Source organism: Canis lupus, chromosome 28 (genome assembly GCF_048164855.1).
Source record: "Canis lupus baileyi chromosome 28, mCanLup2.hap1, whole genome shotgun sequence".
Lineage (NCBI taxonomy): Eukaryota > Metazoa > Chordata > Mammalia > Carnivora > Canidae > Canis > Canis lupus.
The window spans coordinates 18,230,240-18,249,868 of record NC_132865.1 but is presented as its reverse complement, the minus strand read 5'-3'; the positions used below and the strand labels follow the sequence as shown (position 1 = coordinate 18,249,868).

Sequence of the window (19,629 nt, the reverse complement as noted above, 5' to 3'; positions counted from 1 at the left end):
TCCCATATGAATTTATTCTTATACAGGGGCTAGGATTGGGTCAAGAAAAGAAAATAAATGATATTTCAGTCATTAAAAAGAATAGCATACATAAATGAAAAAAATAAAGTTGGTTTTATGACTTTATGAGGCCCCATTGTGTGGTAAAATAAGAAAAGGTAGTAGAAAGTTAGTTTACAAAAATAGGAAAAGGCCTAAAGATAGAGACTTTTTTATGTCATGCCACAGAATTTAGACTTTTTTTGAGCACTAACATTAATAAATATCATTATAACTAAAATGATGATACTAATAATTGAGCTTTACAGTTTATAGAATTCTTTTATATGCACAATTTACAGTGCTTTCCCGTACATTATTTTATTTAAGTCCTTTGACAACCATGGGAAGACAAAGACTCAGAGGCTTATGCAGTCATTATTAAATATAGCTTTTTAGATTTTAAGCCAGTGTCTTTTTAGCTAGTGTGTGTGTGTATGTGTGTGTGTGTAAGTTTGATGCAAGAGTGATAGTTGGGTTGATCTGCAAGGGCATTCTTCCAGTAGGACAGGGGATAGTGTCCTGTTGAGTTCTGGGAGATGGTACAGTAGACCCTGGTAAAGGTTAGGGAGTAAAATGAAAATTTGCAGTTAATGTGGAATATTTCACAAAAATTCAGAATCTCAGAGCATTTTCTAGACTCTGAATTTTCTTACTTGTCCTTTATTTGTAAACTGATTCTAGATGAATTAAGTAAAATTATATGTATTTGTTAGTTAATTTGCTAAGGAAATATATAGAATGACTCAGTCTTTAAATTTTTAATTTTTGTGTTTGTTTCTCAGGAAATTCAAAGATAAAAACTTCAAGGAAGTTTTTAAACATAATCCTTTGGTTCAATATATTCTGTTTCTCTTGTCCTGTCCAGGGCCCTGAGTTGTTTCCCCATACCACTGATGTGCACCATTTGTCAGCTTCAGAAATTTGAAAAAATTACGTGCTGAACAGGCTCACAATTTAGGATTTCTCTTTTTCTTTTCTTTTTTTTCTTTTCTTTTCTTTTTTCTTTTCTTTTCCTTTTCTTTCTTTCTTTCTTTCTTTCTTTCTTTCTTTCTTTCTTTCTTTCTTTCAAGTTTTGACATTTCTTCATTTGCTCCTTTTTTGCAAATCTCATCCATCTTTAATTCTTGTGGCTTCTTTTCATGGTAGAGAAATAAAGGGATGGTAATCCAGAGTAACTGAAATACTCATACTCTCAATTGAGGGATTCATTTATATTCTAAATACTCTCTTATGAGTACATAAAAGCAAATTAATAATTAGGTTTAATGTGTCCATACACATTGCTGTATGTTATCTCTGTATCTTCTGTGTAACCATTTCAAAATCACTTTAAGAACTGCTCAAGTACCGTGCAATATGTTTATGCAGACTTAGCATGGACTGCTGTTTTCTCACCAATTAATCTGGAATGTCAGAGGGTCTTTTAAAGCATCTTTGCAAAATCCTTCTCATTGAGGGTATACCATTTGGATAGTTTGGGGGCAATGTTAGCCAACTGACCAGAGCCCTGCCTTACTCATGGGCACAGTGTGTTGGTAAGGGTTAAATGAGGGGCATCTGGCTGGCTCAGTTGGTAGAGGATGAGACTCTTGATCTTGAGGTCATGAATTCAACCCCCACACTAGGCATACAGCCTACTTGAAAAAGTTAAATGAGATGACTTTTAAAGCATTCAGTAGAGTGGCACACAAGGGAAACACTGACATCACTTGCTCCTCTGCATTTTCTCTATATTAAATTAATATTTCTATATATTTATCCCTATTTCTGTAGGTTTCATATACATACATATAAATGTAAACATAAACACATACACATAACTTATTACCGCTATTAACTACTGTGCCTAGTTACCATTTATTAAACACTTTCTGTGTGCTGGGCACCCAGTGCTTCATATAAATCATTTAGTTTTCACACTAACACCATAAGGTCTAAAGTATTATTATCTCCCCACTGCGCAGAAGAGGAAACTGAGGCAAAGACATAAAGACCCAGCTGAGACTGCATAGCTAGTTATAAGTAAGTGTCAGGGCGAACCGAGGCCCTTCTGCTAAAGAGCAGTTTCTTCTTATAAGAGAGATGTTATGCAGTTAATCTGATTTGATTTTTAGGCTAAAAATGAAATAAGGTAATTTTATATTCCTCATTTTTCATATCCCATCATTATTTATGTGAAGCATGTAAATGATTTCCCTGGGCTCATCTGAGCATACCTGATACTTGTATGTAAACAAAAACCATGGTGGATTGATGCCTGAGACAGGTTGGAATAGATCATGAGACACTGAACTGGAGCTTCTTCTTTTTTTTTTTTTTAAAGATTTTATTTATTTATTCATGATTGTCACACAGAGAGAGAAAAGGCAGAGACACAGGCAGAGGGAGAAGCAGGTTTCACGCAGGGAGCCCGACCTGGGATTCGATCCCGGGTCTCCAGGATCGCGCCCTGGGCCAAAGGCAGGCGCCAAACCGCTGCGCCACCCAGGGATCCCTGAACTGGAGCTTCTAATGGAAACTAATTTATTAAAATCAGGGATAATAATGATAATAGGCACATATTTGATGAAGTAAAATCTGATGCTTAACGGATGGACTTTCAGAATTTTAACTACCTTTGCAAAATGAATTGAAGCATTTTGAATATTAACTTAATTGTAATAGTGTGTACATTATTATCTTCTCTTCAGGAGTCATGGATAAGTATGAAAAGTTTCCTAAGTTGTGATTATTTGATAATGAAATGTTTTAGGAAGCAAGGTTTACAATTTAAAACCCTGAAGTGTTGTTGTTATTGTTGTTGTTGTTGTTGTTGTTGTTTTAATATTTTTTAATTTATTTATTCGTGAAAGACACAGACAGAGGGGCAAAAACAAAGGCAAAGGGAGAAGCAGGCTCCCTGTGGGGTCCCAGGACCCCGGGATCATGCCCTGAGCCAAAGCAGATGCTCAACTGCTGAGCCACCCAGGTGCCCCAAGTCCTGGAGTGTTTTAAAAGATGATTTTTCTTTCTTAGTTTAGTTGATCACCTTCTTTCTGGACAAAGAATCCTGCTACCTGAAATTATCCTCATTATGGATATGTTAAATAAGAAATATAAGGATATTTATAGTTAGCATATATAGTATATACTGAACTACTTTCCATTACCACGTGACTTATGAATTTTAATGGTCAATTTTTTTTCTATTCATGCATTGATTCCCAGAAAGTTGAGAGTTACACAACTTGCAAAGTAATTGTTATCTAAGTAGAGAGTCTGTTTGATATATGTCCTCAAATTGCATTAAATACTTAACTTATAAGGGAGAACAAACAGTATGCATGCATAACACATAGTTCTTTTACTTAAGCCTAAAACAATTTTGAGTAACGTTGTTTTCTACCTATATAAAGTACATATTTTTTCTTGTGAGTCAAAAACCTGACATTTCATTTTGTGAAACTGAATTGATAACTTGGATATTTGAAACAAGTAGCTATGATAAAAATGTATCCTTCTTTAAAAAGGGTTATAATTCAAATAGGCAAGAGTTTTTGAGTATTATGTGCAAAACATGTAGTGGTTTAAATGATATAAGGAATAAATAGGATCCCTAGAGTTTAAAAACTAGCAAAATAGTTGGAGAAATAAATACAATAATACTCATTCAAGTTGGTTTATAGTAAATTTTGTAATATACAAATCACTTATTCCTGGATACAGATACAAATATATGTATTCATTTCTATAGAAATACGTACACCAAAGAGATTGTATAGCTCCTCTTTCTTATATAATGTATTCCAGATATGGGTAATGTATGCAGAACTTATCTCAAAAAATTTTTTTTTCTGCTTGAAGAAAACTAAGGAATAAAATATGTTTATAAGCTAGATATTTTCGTACTGTAGGGCTGCCTTAATAAAATACCAGAATCTGGGTGTTTTAACATCAGAAATTAATTTTCTCACAGTTGTGGGGCCTAGATGTCTGAGATCAAGGTGTTGGTGGGTTTGATTTCTTCTTGGTCTTTCTTTCATGAATGTCTGTACCCTAATCTCCTCTTTTAAGGACGCCAGTTTTATGTTCGGGCCCATCTGTATGACCTCGTTTTACCAAGTACAGTCATATTCTGAGGTCCTGGGGGTTGAGGGGGAAGGCACAATTCATCACATAACAGCAGGGTAACCGTAAGTAATTTAGTCTTACTACAGTCTTATATGTTCAGATCTTCCTTATGGTCCATGCATATATTCGTTTTAAACTATAAATTAAATCAACTCAGTCTGAAACCAAAACCACTCATGTTGACATCTAGAAAGCCTTCTTCTCTCCTAATACTCACCCCCCCTCCCCCCATCCACATAGTCATTCTTGCTTTCATGCAACCTCTCTTTTGGCCAGTCAGATTAGGACAAATGGCAAAAATTGATGTGGCTTGAGGATATCATCTAGATTCACTGAATACACATACAAAGATGGATCTTCTATGAATAAAACAGACTATGAATAATGTCTTATTTTTTAAAAAAATTTCTATATGCTACATATGTACATACTACTATTTCTCCAAGTTGGCCTTTGAGTAACTGGTACAGCGTTTTGATTAAGTAGCAGTAGAGGGAAATTCTGTGGGTACGTATATTTGGGGCACTGAGACTATGAAAAGTTAAAGAGCAATGGCCAATTAAGCTAACTCCAAAATAGGGCAGGTACTGTGTTTGCATTTTGGAGAAACATTTTAAATATGTCTTTCTTTCGGATTTCACTCTCTACTGTATCCAAGACCTCACATAAAACATGTATGCTGGGCAGCCCAGGTGGCTCAGCGGTTTAGTGCCGCCTTCGCCCAGGGTGTGATCCTGGAGACCCAGGATCGAGTCCCATGTCGGGCTCCCTGCATGGAGCCTGCTTCTCCCTCTGCCTGTGTCTCTGCCTCTCTGTCTCTCTCTCTCCGTCTCTCTCATAAATAAATAAAATCTTAAAAAAATATATGCCTCAACTTAATTTAGAAGCACTAAGTTTTAAGAAGCATTGGATGCACAAAGGAATATATACAATAATTCAAGGACTGCTAACCAGTTATTCCATGAATTAAAGAGCCATACAGCTAAGCACCACTGATAATGGTAGCAAAAGGGCCAAAATGCCAGACCAGTTCTGAGGGACGCTATCCATGGCTGCATCCTCTCTTTCCTGGTCAGGAGAGATAAACAAACACACAAGGCCTTTCAGGTACAAAGGGCAATTTCTGTATTTGAAGTTATGCATTAAACAGATTGTTTCAGAATTTCTCAGGTAGAATCCTGACAACTCAGCTTGCAATAAAAGTGCCACGATTCATTCTCACAAACACTTTGGTTTCACTCACGATATAATTGCAAATCACAGGCATTTGAAGCAGTGTGCTCACTCCAGTGGGTCTGTTTTAAAATTGTGGAAGATCGGTTGCATTATGTCTTTAGCCATCTTGCAATAAATATCTTAGGAACAGTAGTTCATTGATTTAGAGAAAATTATCAGTCTTGGCATGGGGTGGTATGTGTAAAGCATTTAAGACAGAGGGAATTAGACAGTAGACTGAGTTGCTGAGTGACCCTTGACAAGTTATTAACTTGTTTGTGCTTTAGTTTGCCTGTCTCTAATCTAGAGGAATACTACCGACTTTCATAGGGTTGTGAGAAGTTTAATTGGACAACACCAATAGAAGATACCATCTAGCACCATTTTCTAGTATTTGGCAGTTACGTAATAAATGGGAATAGCCTTTCTTTTCATCTCTGTGATGTTTAATTTCCTCTTATGATCCTGGAAGTAGTTATTAAAAAAAATTTTCTCAATTTTTCACATAAACCATAAACCCTCTTCCTTTATATACCTGATCTAATTTGAATTAGAGATCGGCCAATATCACCTCCAAACGAGCCTTGCAATTTCCACTTCCCCTGCATCTCTGCTGCTGTGTCATCCAAGCCACAATAATGGCATACCTGGACAACTCCAGCTGCCCATTAACTGTTCTCTCATTTTCCATAGTGTTTCCCTCAACATAAGTAAGAACCTATATCACCTCCTGTTTAAACCCATCCAGTTGGTTGCCCATTGTGCCAAGATTAAAATCCAGACCCTTTGTTGCGACCTCTGAGGCATTTGATGACCTGGTCATTCTCTTACTTCTGGCCACATCCATGTGTCCATGTTTTCTCTGTTATCAAAAAAAGCCAGGTTATTTTTCACAACTTTGGCCCTTTTCATTCAAAACTCCTTCCCAAATCACCACCACCTCCCATACATAAACATGACCTGAATGTCTTCACCTTTTCCTTCTGTTTAAATTTCACCTACACAGAGAGGGTTCTAGGAGTTTACTCTGATTTGTGCCTTCTTCGTATTTATTGTTGTTTGGAGATAATCACATCAGCCCAGCTGGCTGAGAGGTCTCAGCAGTAGAAACAAGTGAACATTGTGAAAAGGGCTGAAACAAAAGGCTAGGAGAGCAAGAGAAGAAAGGAAATACAAAATTTTTAATAAAGTAAAAAAAAGTCTGGCACATTCTTTAATCTCTTTAAAACTTTTTTTTTAATAATGTGGAAGCTTCTTTACATTTTTACATAGCCACATGTCAAGAAGGTTGAAATAAGGGAAAGTAATTTTCATAATCTATTATATTTAACTCAATATATCAAAAATGTAATAACTTCCATGTGAATCAATGTAAGTATAACAATCATTAATGACATAGTTTACATTGCTTTTTTTTAGTAAGCCTTTAAAATCTAGTACATTTTTATGCTTGCAGCACAAGTCAATTCCCACTAGTCACAGTTCAAGTGCTTAGGAGCCACATGTGGCCAGTGGATACCATGTTGGTCAGTGAGGATCCAGTAGTGAGTCGAATGAGATTCAGTCCATACCACTCTTTCATTGCCTGGGTTGACTCTTTATTTAATTGTGGGACGATCTAATTTTGAATTGGTTTTTCAGATTAGATATGTCAGATTTCTGTTTTCAAAGACTTTTTAATCAATTCATGGGCAAATATTTTCTCACATTTATGAATATGAAAAACCTATCATTTCTTTTTTAATTATGTTTGAAGACAAATAGAGTTAATAAGGGTTAGTTTACACCAGAGAATTCATGGTTCTGCTAGACTTTCTGCTACTTGTAAGATTTAGTTGTAAGGCAGTTTATATGGAGTGGCATTTACAAGTGATTCTCAAAGTTGAGTGGTCATCAGAATCACCTGAAAGCTCATAACCATGCAGATTATTGGACACACCACGAGAGATTTTGATTCTGGGTTAGAGCTGAGAATCTGCGTCTCTCAGTATTCTTTAAGGTGCTGCTACTGAAGCTGCTGAAGATTGTTACTGGTGCAGATCATCTCCTCTGCTCTCAGGCACTGTGCTTGTCAGGATTGTCCCGAGCAGCACCTTTCATTTCGTCATGTGGTCAGTGATGGAGACCTTGGAAACCACTATTTTTGTTTGTGTGTTTGTTTGTTTGTTTGTTGGGGGGTGGTAATCCTAAGTGGAGGACATTTCCTGTCCATTCATTATGATGCTGTATTTCATATGGAGAATGGAGGAGCAAAAGAACCATAGAGGGGGAGGAAAGAGAGAACCATATAACAAATTTCAGAACAGGAAATTGTTAAAGAAATGTCACTAAGATGGGAGGAGGGGAGAGCAATACAAGCTCCCTGATGACTGTCTCTAATGTTTTGCTTTGAGAGGTGGGGAACAGAGTCTATATTCTAGGTCCAGATGATAGACTTTTACGGAAGCAATAATAGCTCTGTTGAATACTCAACCACAAGTCTAATATGTCCCCTGCTGTAATTTATCTGTTTTTCTAGCCATTTAATACCCACTAAGTTCCAGATCTTAAAATTAGCTTTGAGGATCACATGGAAACAACTACCATTGTTTATATGAAACGAATAATGCTCATACAGCTAGTGTATCTTGTTGAATTTCTACAAAGCTGCTGTTGTGTGCATCAGGCCCCTGCAAATACTAGATAAAATTAATGTTAAATTTTAGAGTAATGAGAAAAATCCTTACCAAACTAAACATAACTTTGATAAAGCTGTGAGTTTGAAAAATTTTAAAGGCTAAATTTGGAAAATCAAATGAAATTAATCTTTGTTTTTTTTTTCTGCAAGTCTTAATTTTCCTACTGCATTATCTAATATTTATTGAGTACTTATCATTGGCGGGCATTGTTCTAAATGCTTTACCTGCTTTAACTCATTTAGTCTTCAAAACAACCCAATGATCCTATTATTATTGTTCTTATTTTTAGATGGACATTATACAGCTAGTTATAGCAGAGATGGTATTTTGAAACACTTACCTGCTCAAACACCTAGCTGATATTCAGTTGCCTTACTTTGTTCTTTTAAGGCAGGATTCTCTCTTCCTTGATCTTCTGTTCTACAAACCTACACCCAATTACACATCGATTTCAATTTTTTGCCCAGAATTTTTTCACTTTTGCATAATTTCATGCTTAGGGTTTCCTCTATGTCTTCTCTATGCCATTTACTTTATTTGAAGTATAACCCCTTTTCTTTTTGCTTAGATCTATCCCTTAGTAACATTTTACATTAATTAGTTCTTGAAATATTGAATATATTTATACATATTCTTACTGTTATTAGAGCAGAATTGTAACAACTTCAAAGAATTTTTTAAAATGAAAATTGAATTTCCCATTATTCAGCACACACACATTTCTTTTTTGTACTTTTTTACCTACTCTTTTATATATATGTGTGTTTATGGGCATGCATAGCTTTTATATTTATTCACCATGAGTAATTTGTATTTGGATTTTTTCATTGATTATTTAATTACATTTTTTTTCTTATTAGGGAAGTTTTTTGAATTATTTTTGCAATATTACATAAAATTCCATTGAGTTGAAATAACACAATCCACCTAGCCATTTTCCTATTGTTGTACAGGTTGATTTTAATTTTTTTCCTACTCATAATTTTGTAATGAATGTTTGTACATGGACAGAGCTTTTTAAAAAGTTGATTTATTTCTCTAGTATTAATTTAGTAAGTCAACAAGTCAGCTTTCTTTTTTTTTTTTTTTTTAATTTTTATTTATTTATGATAGTCACACAGAGAGAGAGAGAGGCAGAGACACAGGCAGAGGCTGAAGCAGGCTCCATGCACCGGGAGCCCGATGTGGGATTCGATCCCGGGTCTCCAGGATCGCGCCCTGGGCCAAAGGCAGGCGCCAAACCGCTGCACCACCCAGGGATCCCAACAAGTCAGCTTTCTTTAGCTTTTGACACATACTGTTGTATTGCTTTTGCTTTTAACTGAAGTTTTTTTTATTGAATTTTGACTTTTCTTAAGGACACATTCAAATTTTTACACATGTAAAACATAATCATTGACACCTAAAGTATTTCCAGTTCCCTAAAAAAATACCATGGTACTCTTACTCACACCTAGGTTAAATCTGCCTGTTAACTGTACTGCTGTATATATTAGTCGCTGATTCTTTTTCATTGTTGTGTAGTGTGCCATTGAATGAATAAACAGCAATCAATTTACTAAGCCTACTGTCACTGGATATTTGGGTTGTTTCCAGTTTGGGGCTATTACAAATAAAGCTGCCTTGAATGTATTTTATGTCATTTGTTGGACCTGAGCCCTCATTTCTGATGAGTGTATTTCCAAGAACAGAATTACTGGATCATAGAGGATACATATGTTTAGATATTTTTAATTTTCTTATGATTTAAAATCAATTTAAAATACTAGTACAAATATTTCTATATTGTAAATTAGTAAGAATATTATACTCCTCATACAAAGGGGAGAGAATTAATAATTTAGGAAAGTAGTTACCAAGTTATGTTTAGAAACTCTGTGTTTTGTTCATGGCAAAACTTAACAAGCCTTAGATAATTCCCTTTCTTTCTGTACAAATTTATCATACATGGAAGTATATAAGTATTACTGCACATAAATATTCCTAAACTATTAAATTTTTTTATAATAATAAAAATAGTGATAACTTTTTAAAATTGAGATGCAATTGGCATACAACTATTATTACTGCTTTGGCTGTAGGCACCTTTTACTGCTACTTTTCGTGGAATTTGCCCATGTGTGTCACTTCACATTTAGTAAGTACTGAATACACACTACCAGCTGACAGGTAGGTATTTGCTTATGTTAATGAACCTCATGAAACCATACCCTTGCACTGTGTTTAAGATAGAGTTCATGTAAATAGTTTAGGTAAGCACAGCACACGCAAGCACCACATACACAAATCATGAGCTTTACCATGTATTAGTGAATACAATTTTGAAAACATGCTTTTTATTTAAGTAAGGTTATGAAAACAATGGGTTTTAAAGAATTTAAGCTATTCTCATACATTATATCTTCTGCTCCTATTATGGGAAAAATTTCTCTAAATAAATTGGATGATTCTTTTATGTCCTCTCTTACACCTCTCAACCAGGAAGTGAGCACAAAAAATTCCTCTAACACCGACTTTCATGCAGTCATTAAGCAGCTTTTATATTTGTTAGGGTGTGTTGGCAATAAATATCTTCTCTCTGGGACTCCCAAATTATAGCCCGGTGTGAAGCTTAATTATATCATTGAACTCCCACCAGACAATGTTTCCTTTATTGCAATTCTTATTTATTGGAAGATAAAAGGGTATAAAGTGAAAAGAGTAGTTGGGAAGTGATAATGATTGGCTAAGTACTATGAAACTCCCTGCCACTGATCAAACTATGTTAATGTTTATTTTAGTCCTCAGGAGTAATAGTCACCTGTTAAAACTCCATCATATAAAGCCATTTCCAGGTCTCGGGGTCATGTGAGGTGGGAGACAAATAGAATGATTTATTTTAAAACCAAGATACACATCAGATTTAAACATTTTAAATTTGTGTGTTCTTTTCCATATTGTTACACAAGTGGCCTTACTTTTGGAAAAATAAAATTGGAGAGGTAATGTTTAAAGATACTACTATTACATTGGAAGTGAAGCTATAATAAGTGATTTTTTTAGGACAGTTTTAGCAATGAATGATAACATACCCCATATTGGCTCTTTGCAGGTATGTTTTCACTCATGCTCTCCCTCTCATTCTTAGTATCAGAATGAACATTACCTTCGGAAGACCAGTGAGTAGTCTGTAGTATTGAGCACCTAATAGCATCCAGATTTTAACTATTGGAATAAGTATTAAAAAATTAAGAATATTGTGGCATCTAGTATAGTACCTTATGCATAATGAGTGTCTCAATAAATATTTGTTGAATAAATGAATATATTAATGCAATAGGTGAGATTTTTTTGAAAATGTATCCTACTTTGATTTAGATTAACAGCAGGTATATTGAGAAAAATGTAGAAAATGAATAAAACTTATATAATACTTCAATAAATGATAGGTATAGCAAAAAATATAACTCATGATTTGTTCATTTAAGTGATCTCTGAAAGTTTGAGTAGCACTTTAAGCCAGCAGTTCTTGTCCTGGCTGTATACACTAGCCAAGCACTGTACATGTTTATGAGGAGTTATGTATTCCAGTGTCTATCACTAGAACAACAAATAAGACATTGCTTTCCACTCATACAAAGGGTATTATATGGGAGTACGAATGAATGAACCTGAAGTAAACCATCAATGTGGTTAGACCTCAGACACTTGACATTGAGTGAAAGAAGCAAATCAGAGACGGATATATTGAGTATGATTTCTTTTATATGTTTTCAAAAACAAAATATAAACACCATTTTATGTAATATGTAAATATTAATGTAATTAATTATTTTCTGTGAAGGGGGAAGATTGAGAATAATGATCAAAATCTCCTGTTAATGCTTAATTACTTGAGCATGTACCTGGCAGGTGGATATATGATTGTAGAAAGGCACAAATGAGACTTCCACAGACTGTCAATGTGTTCTTTCTTTATTTGGATGATGTTATTCAGTGTTTCATTTATTATTAATATTTAACCTGTACAAATACATTATATATATGCTTCCTTTTCTGATATATTTTACAATTTAACGAAATAAACTGCTTCTTAGGGGCACTAGTATATTAGGTCATATCTTTGTATTCGTGGAACTTTCAGCTAGAGTAAAGGTACACATTAATTCAGTAATTGCAATTACTATAGGCTTATTGAATGAGAAGTACGTTGTGCCATAAGGCTGTGCAATAGGTGATATGATCTAATCAAGGAAGTGCAGAAAGACTTTCACTGAGAAAGGGGAATTGAGCTAATATCTAAATAATGAGTGGAAACTAACTTGGAAAAGAAGGAAGAAAGGTAAGAGTACTTCTTGTAGGGAAACTGATATAGGCTTTGTGGTGCAGGAAGGAGCACAGTGAATATGAAGACAAGAAAGAAGGACAATGTTTTGGTGCAAAGAGAGAAACGAGTGTTGGGAAGAATATTATTCAAGAGGTATGTGGGACCAAAACGTGGATCTTATAGTTACATGTTAAGACTTTTGTCATTTCCAGAGTGATGCGAAGCATTAGAGATGTTTTAAGTAGGGAGATCATGAGAACAGATTTACGTTTTGAATATATCATTCTGGCTGCAGCTGGGTAGGGGCAGAGGTATACATGGGTAGACCAGTGGAGAGTCTATTTTAGTAGTTCAGGTAAACACATTTTGAAGGCTTGGATGAAGGTACTATAGAGGGGGTGAGAAGATATAGATTGATTTCAGAAAAATTTTGAGGGCAAAATGTAGGGGATTTGATAATGGAGTGGATTTGGGGAGTGAGTAAGAGATACTTGGAGAATGATTTCCTAGTTTCTAGCTTGCTTAAATGAGTGACTGGTGGTACTCTTAACTGAGAGAGGGAATAGAAGAAGACCACAGGTTTAGGGACTCTACATTGTCTGTTCATATTTATACATATTAAATGTGTGCATGTTAGACTTCTGAGTGCAGATACTGGTCTAATTTAGACTATCTTTCAAAAGTGTGTTTCTAAACTGTTTGCATTATGTCTTAAACTGAATATTCAATACGGCATAAGACCTTTTTTTCTCCCTCTCTTTTTAGACAACAGACAGACATGTGAATATAAAGGAGGTCTTTTTTGCCTCTTTCTCTCTTGCATTTCTATTTCTAACCATCACCCCTTCCTTCTACCATAGGAATCTCTTGACTCTTGATTTAACATAGTGGAGGATTATTGGTTCTTTGCTGCTCATCATGGTTAAAATAATACCCTCCCTCAATAATGAAGCAAGTGGTGTCTATTCTTAGGCTTGTTCCAGTATTAGTGAAGATCTTGACATAGCATAAAGGTGTAATGATTTGAAGAGTAGTTCTGTGCTGTCCCCTTTGAAGAGAGAAGGCTGATTAGGGCCTTCCTGAGTCTAAGAATCATAACATTTCATTGCTCTCTTCCAACCAGAAATCCCATGGTCATTCTTCCCTTTAATTTCTGATAATACGGCGGACTGTATATCTAGAGAAAACTTTCCATTAGTAAAAACTAAAAAATGCCAACAGAATGTATAGTTTTTGAAAAATATGTTTTTTAAAAAGACTAATTGTATAGCTGAGTTGGGGGGAGGGTAAAGGAATTTTAAAAACACATGAACACCATGAAATCACAAATTGAGAGAAGTTAGCAAGCACTGAAACAGATGTTTTTCCTGGGATATTTGGCAATTCCTCATGGCATACAGTTTAAGATTTGAGAACATTTTTTGATAAACAAAAAATAGCTTTGGCTGGCAAAAATTGGTTGGGTTGTATTGGAAAGCACTCTGTATCAATAGGATCTCTGGAAGGCAACTCTTATTGTTAGTTCGATGAAACAAATACAGTGGTTATGGAAGAGGTGGGAGAGAGAGGAAGAGGGAGAGAGAGAGAGAGGATGAATATGTTCTTAAAGGAGAGTAGGAATAATTACTTTTCTTGGTTTTGTTTCTGAGTGCAGTGTAAGCAAAGCGAAGTTTTACCTGAAGAAAATTCCTAACTTCACCCTCATGTAATTCAAATTCACATCTAAAAATAAATTCCAGTTTTAAGGTTGATAATTTCCCCAAGTACTTTGCAGAAGCAAGCAAAAGTCTCACAAAAAGAAAAGCACTCTAAGTCAAGGCCTTAAATAATTCTTACAGATAACATTTCAAAGGGCATGAGATCATATTAAGAAATCAGCACTAAATAAGGTAGAACAAAGCATAAATTTATTCAGAAAAACAAACACCAGACACAGACCCAAAAAGACTGTAGCTACTGGAATTTTCACTTATGAAACATAAATTAATTATATTTAATATGTTAAAAATAGTATAGATTTTAGAAATATAGTAAAAGGCAAGACTATAAAAGCAAGAATATATTTGAAAAAGTACCAAATAGTAGTTTGAGAGAATTACAAAATAAACAAATAAGTGTTGAAATTCATTTTATGGCTTATACAGCAGAGGAAACACAGCTGAAATGAGAATTTTTTTGAAATAAATATCTGAAGAAAATATAAAGAATATAGAGCAGAGAGACAGCTAGAAAATATGAAAGAGACTTTCAGAGATAAGGAGGATAAAAAGAAAAAGTGTCACGTATACCTAATTGGACAGCCAGATAGATGGAAGAGAGAAAATCAAGGTGAGACAATATTCAAAGTGATGGGGGCTGTAATAGATTTTGAATTTATGAAAGACACCTATCTTCATATTCATAAAGCAAACAAATTTCAAGCCAGTAATACGGGAGAGTATAACCAACAGAACACTGTAATATATTACAGCAAAATCACTGAACACTGATCAAGACGAAGAAAGGCAAAAAAAAGTTAACAAAGAACAGAAAGGTAGTAGATGGTAGAAACAAATCCACACACAGCAGTAATCATTATAAATATGAATGGATTAAAATTTCCAGTTAAAAGAGATTATTGGACAGAAGACAAAACGAAACAAATCCCAGTTCTATTGTTAATAGAAAAACTCCTGAACTGAATAATATAGAAAACAAAAATTGGGAAAGATATACCAAATAATTGGTAACCAAAAAAGGGGGAAAGATTCACTTTTTAAATAGCAGACAAAGAAAATTCTAAAAAATATTGTTCCATGTGGTAGCCAGCCTCTGACATGAACCCCAGTGATCCTTGCTTCCTGGTTGGTATTCATGGCTTTGTGTAGTCTCTTACCCAAATGAATAGGCATGACCTGTATAACCAATAAGATATTCCAGAAATGATAATGTGAGAGGGAGGGAGGGAAGGAAAGAGAATTATTAAGCTTTGAGAGAAAAGAAACAAATTTTGATTTGTTATGTAGATGACATGATTTCCCATTTAGGAAAAAAATCTACAAATTATTAGTCTTTTTTAAAGAGATTTATTTATTGATTTATCTATCTATCTCATGACCTGGGAGATAATGACCCAAGTGGAAATCAAGCACTGGATGCTTTAACTGACTGAGCCACCAAGATGCCTCAACGAATTATTAGTCATTTTTAACTATAAAATCAAGATAACAAAATTCAAGCACAATTCCATGTATTAATATTTAGTTAATATTTTAACTTGGAAAATGTTCCATTTTTTAATAGCAACAACATAAATTGTAAAGTATCTAAGAGTAATTAAAATCATGCAGATTTTTTATGGAAATTATAAAATTGCATTGAAAAACACAAAGATACATCCAAATAAATGGAGAAGCTCACTGCAGATAAAAAGACACTTTTTTAAATGACGATTTTCCTCAAATTGTTGCATGGTTTAACACAATTCCTATCAAGTGTCAACAAGACTTTTCATGAAAGCTGACTAGCTCATTTTAACATTCATACGATAGATCAAAAGGACAGGAATTGCTAATTCATTCCCGAAAAAGCAGTATGAGGAAGCACCCCTTGCCCTATCAGATATCAAGATCTATTTTAAACCTATTATAATTATTACAGTGTGCTAGTTCAGGAATACATTGCTGGAACAGACTGCTTAGCTCATAAACAACCCACACATACATGGAAACTTGTTCTTTTAGCATTGCACATCAGTAGAGGGAGCTTAGTCCTCTGGCAGAAGGTGTTAGGAAAATTAGCAATTTTTATGGAAAAGATAGAACTGGACCCCACCTCATTCACATGTAACATAAAAATCAGTTCCAAATAGATTAATAAATTAGAAGGGGGACATAACAATATGTTTCCGATCTCTTTTTATGAAAGGATTACTTTTAGAAAGAAGCACAACTGTAGAGATAGTCTGATAAATTTCACTTTGTTCAAATTCAAGCCCCCCCCCCCCCTTGAAAGGCACTGTGGGAAGAGTGAAATGACAGTTCCAAACGCCAGACTAAAACGTTTGCATTGCCCATGACCAACAGAATTTAGAATCTAAAATATATAAAAACTTGGTAAGCTAGTGACAAAGAGACAACAAATAAAAAAAAGTGAGGATAAGACAGTCATTTCGTAGAAAAGAAAGCAAAGTAGCCAAGAAAAATTTGTCAATTTGCTGACTCTAATCTGTAACACTGGAAAGGCAAATTTAGACCACAATGAGTGTTTATATCTTGCCTTATTTCCAGGAATAAATGGCAATATCAGCATTACTGAGCAACTAGAACTGGCATATGCTGTAGGTGTACAATGCTTTAGAAAACTACTTGGAATGAATGGCAAAATTCAGCAATAACTGTGAGCTAGCAGTTCCACTGCTAAATGGACCTCAGAGCAGGGCTTCTGGAACTATTCAGGACAAAGGAATCCTAGTTTTGAAATTTCCCTCCTTCCTTCCTTCTCTGTTTCCCTTCTCTTTTTCCTCCCTTCTTTCTCCTCCAGCATGGTAATGATGTTTATTTGTAATACAATTTAACTATATTTATTTCACCTTGCTTTCAGGGTTGTTTTTTGTTTTGTGGGGATTTTGTTGTTTGTTTTTCTGATTCTTGTTCTTGATTATTTAATTTTTTTTTCCAACATGGTATGTTATGCTTTCAAAAGTAAAAACTATGTATAAAAAGCGATCCCTTACAGAAACCACATTCCCTCCTGTATCCCTTCCACTCAATACCCCTCTCATGTAACTAATTTCATTGGGATTTTTTTGGCATGATTAGAAGATATATGCATGTTAATTTATTTTTTCTCTTTCACAAATAGCTCTATTTGTGATTATACATGCTTTCTGCCTTTTCTTCCCCCTGCCCCCCACCCTCATGATATCTCTTGAGATTTTCTGACATTTCTTGAAGACCTTTTTCATTCTTTTTTTTTTTTTTTTTTTAGATAGTTCTCTATTGTGTGACTGCATCACAGTATAGTCAACCAACATCTTAGGTTGAATACGTTGATAGTTTCAATATTTTAGTTTTCATTTCTTTAAAATCACTTCTTTTGTCTTTATTTTGTTTATTGCTACTACTACATTCTTGAAAGATATATTTTGTCTTAATAATAACAAAAAAATCAATTGAAGCTTACATTCCTGTCAATGAATTAGGCATTAAAAATAAATTATATGGGGGATCCCTGGGTGTCTCAGCGGTTTAATGCCTGCCGTTGGCCCAGGGTGTGATCCTGGAGACCCCAGATCCAGTCCCATGTTGGGCTCCCGCAGGAGCCTGCTTCTCCCTCTGCCTGTGTCTCTGCCTCTCTCTCTGCGTCTTTCCTGAATAGATAAATAAAATCTTTCATAAAATAAAATAAATTATAGAAATTTATTTCTCTAATTTAGCAATAATGTTAAGTGATAAAATTTTAAAACAGACTTATTTACCAATTGAAAAGAATGTATAAATACTTATAAAGTTATGTATGTGTTTATATTTTATCCAACTTTTACACATTTTTGGGTTATAGTTGCTAACGTAATCTTAAAAGTATTACGATTGTTAAGTGCACATGACTCATATGCCACAGTGTGACTTACCACAGGAGTTCAACACCATCATACTGGTGAAGCCCTGCTAAATAAGACTGATTCTGAGCTCGGATATTACAGCAAAATCCAATTATTATTAAAGCTTCTAACTGCTTACCCTCTATTTCTGTACTTATCCCGTCATGGACTTATAACAAACAATCCTTGAACTGGCGTAGGTCCACAAACCACGTGTTGATATGTGCACCTGGAAACATACACCAGAATATTTATAGCAGCACTGTTTGTAAAAGCAAATATTGGAAATACCCCAAATGTCTATCAATAATGGAATGGATAAATGCACTGTGGTATATTCACGTGGTGATTTATTATAAAAGAGAAAATAAATCACTCTTCTATCCATCAACATAAATAAATCTCATATAAACAGAAAATTCAGTTTAAAAAATCAAATCAAAGAAAAATACATTATAGTAGCATTTTCATTTATATAAAGACCCAAACAGAAACAACTAAATAATACACTGTTATTAGTTTATGGGTATGTTGTAAAACTCAAAGTAATGTAAGGAGTTATTAGCATAGGATAGTAATTAACTCTAGGAGTGGGATTCAATCAAGGAATGGTATCCAGAGTCCTTCAAAGTCACGGTTCATGTTCTACTTCATAAACTAAGCACTAGGCATATGGATATTTATTTCATTACTATTAAACTGAAGAGATACTAGATGTTATTTTGTATATATCAGAGGTTTCATAATAAATTATTAAAATTATAAATATGCAAGACTAAAAATAAGACTCTTTGAAAGACTTGTAAAGAGATGTGAATAAATACGTAGAGATTCTTGCATGGAAAGACTCAGAAATATAAAGCTTCTAGTTCACGTGAATGCCATAGATTTGTTTCAATTCCAATCAGAATAATTAAATTAAAAAAATAATATCCATATCTTAAGGTCTGTAAAGGATAGAAGGTCATTATTGCATAAGGAGTTTCAAGATAAGGATTTTCATGACAACATACAAATTTGGTTTTTAAGGTTTTCTGGGATAAAATATATAATAAAATGCCTGCATTCAATGATTTGGCCAGACCCACTGTAGATTTAATACTCAGATTACTGAAACTGGAAATTATGACAGAGAGCAGGGGCACTGAATCTCAGGCTCTCCTTCTAACTGATCTCATGATTTTAACTGCATTATCCAATTTTCTGGTAACTAAAATGAAAACACCAATAGTATTAATAACTAAGATAAAAATTATTTGTCTTAGCCGTACTCTAATGAAGAACTCTATGACATTAGATTATTTTCAGACTTACTTTTGAGAATAAAAACATATGGTATATGTAATGTTGTAGTGTGATTTTTTTTTCCACCGTATTGTGAAAATCCATTGATGTCAATCTTAGTTCATCATCGTGATAAATAAATTAAATAAATTATAATTTATTTTATATTTCTCACATGACAAAATAGAATTTTTAAAAAATACCCCTATTCCCTCAAAAGTTAGAGATTAAATGTGAATAAGAACAACTTGATATATATACTGGATATTAATTGAATTCTAAAAGTATAATATTTTTTAAAAGATTTTATTTATTTATTCATTCATGATAGACACAGAGAGAGAGAGAAAGAGAGAGGCAGAGACACAGGCAGAGGGAGAAGCAGGCTCCATGGGTCCCAACATGGGACTCAA

General features: G+C 34.2%; 1 protein-coding gene across 4 annotated transcripts in view; it reads left to right on the top strand.

Moving 5' to 3' along the window:
• Positions 1–19,629, top strand: part of HNF4G (hepatocyte nuclear factor 4 gamma) — a 121,480-nt gene that overhangs the window by 8,405 nt on the left and 93,446 nt on the right. The window contains exon 1 of one of the 4 annotated variants that reach the window (XM_072804170.1): positions 12,202–12,504. The exons of the other annotated variants lie outside the window; for them this stretch is intronic. The gene's annotated coding sequence lies outside the window, so the exon portion shown is untranslated. Of the gene's footprint in view, positions 1–12,201; positions 12,505–19,629 lie in introns of those variants that run through there. 4 annotated transcript variants of the gene reach the window in all.